Here is a 2,258-nt window from a genome sequence, read left to right as displayed (position 1 = left end):
GGGGGGGAAACATATAGAAAAGCCCTAAATTACTATTGTTGGTAATGCTAGGAGGCCTCTTGATAGATTGATAGATGATAGAGATTTGGGGGTGGAAACTGGGGAAAATGGGGGCCTCAATGCCATAAAGCACCTTTCAAGGAATCAATTTTCCCCAAGTAAATTGATCTCTGGAGATTAGCTGTAATTCCAGGGGATCCCCAGGTCCCACCTGGAGGCTGACATCCCTACTCTAGACAGAAATATGTCACACTGTACTAATTAATCTAGAGTTATCCTCATCCACTGTACTAGGTCACAAACACCAGTCACAAACACTAAGCTTTACTCCTACTTTATTCACTGGAAGGTGAAGTAGCCCTTTAGCCACCCTTTAATTCCTCTGATTTTCTCTCATTTGCTCTGATTTGCCCATAAAAATGGGCAGCATGGAAACAGATAATTAATCTACCTTCAGTAACCATGAGTATCTTGTCCCTGGAAGCCTCAGGAATCCTTGGCTGTCAGATTTACAATCCACTAAACTCAGGACTGGTTACAATAATTCAGAAATCCCATCCATCACTCTTGGTTTAGGTCACCATCCTCCAAGAAGCATTGTGTGACATTATGTAGCTCCCCCTCCCACAGTGATTATTTTCACATGAAGATAGGTTAGGCTGAGTAACTGACCAACTATTACCCAGAGAGTATCATGACATGGTGGGGATTGAACCCCATTCTCCCAGACTGTGTCCCAATATACCAACTCCTACACTACACTGGCAGTTGGTCCCTCCCACAGCAGATCCTTCTAACTGATCAGATCTCACTCACCTCCAAATGTCAAGGGATCATCTCCCTTCAAACCCTTACCTCTGTTGGGTGCTTCTTTCTCATCACAAGGATTATATCCATAATAACGTGTACACATTCCTCTTCGTACCAACAAAGTAGCCAACACCAGCAGCAGGACTTCTACCAATCTGCATTTGGTTACCCCTGGTTTCTGTATCATGATCCACTTTTTGGAACCCACTGAGATCTTCTGTTATCAATTAATCCTCCCCAAGAAAGTGAATAGCAGCAAGAGGGATGCCCTCTGGGTGACAGGGTTCGCTTCTCTGTGAGACTCTGGTGCTTAAATACCCAGCCGTCAGAAGGGCGGACAAAATGTCACCCAACCGGTTTGGCAGATGTTCTAGGTTGTGAGTGTAGCATCTGACAGCCAAGTGGGAAGCCAGTTGCTGGGACCTAAGACATTTAGCACCAGCCAGATGTGCTCCTGCATTCCCTGGGAATGTGGTAGTTCCTAATGGAGAAATGGTACCCATGCAAAGCATTGCAGATATCAAGCAAAACAGACTACTTATCTGAAGCACAGGTCTTGGGAGAAGTGGGCTTCTTATTTGGGCTTTGATTTGTGTGGTGGTTTTTAGACATTTCATGTACATGGAGGAAATAAGTGGGTTAATAAATTACATGTTGTAGGTAAGCTGGTTGGGACACCTCTGATGGGTGGAAAGGATCATGGAATTGCATCCAGCACTATGGAACTGGAAAGTATTTTCACTGAAGAATTTTGAACTGGAGTTGATTCAAGACAGCCAAAAGAGAGTACTGATTCACTCAACTCATAATGTATGGAATTCACTGACATGGGGATGTAGCAATGGCTGCTATAGTAGGTGGCTCTGAAAGCAGATTATACAAATTCATGAAGGATAGGTCCATCCGTGGCTATATTCTTGAAGGCCAAACGGAACCTCTGTGTCCAGAGGCACTATATTTTTGAGTACCAGTTGGTGGGAAGCAACAACAGGGAGCTCTTGGCTTCAGTGATCCTGCTTCTGAAGCATCTGGGAGGATGCTAGACTAGATGGGACATGGTCTGATCCAGCAGGATTCCTCTGAGGTAATGTAATCCCTGCTGATACGTATCTTCAGTTGATCATGTTCCCTGGCTTGAAGAGAGTTCCTGCCACTCTTCTTGTCATTTTCTTTTCCTTTTCACCTGAAACATTCCCAGGTGGTACCCATGGATAAGCTTCATACCTTCTGCATCTCAATCTCTTCTTCAGAGTTAAAAAATTCCCCAGGATCTCCTACATCTCCTGCCATTAACCTTTGGTCACCTCTATGTTTCTCTGTGTTGCTGTTTGCTAATCATTATATAAAAAATGGGCCAGGATCCATGAGTGGGTGGATGAAAATCCACATCACATGGGCCAGCACCATTTTAAAAACAGCATTGTAAAAGAAAGGGGAAAAGGTAGGGA

Source organism: Gekko japonicus, unplaced genomic scaffold (genome assembly GCF_001447785.1).
Source record: "Gekko japonicus isolate JY-2015 unplaced genomic scaffold, Gekko_japonicus_V1.1 scaffold1445, whole genome shotgun sequence".
In the NCBI taxonomy this organism is placed as follows: Eukaryota; Metazoa; Chordata; class Lepidosauria; order Squamata; family Gekkonidae; genus Gekko; species Gekko japonicus.
This window is presented reverse-complemented; position numbering follows the sequence as displayed.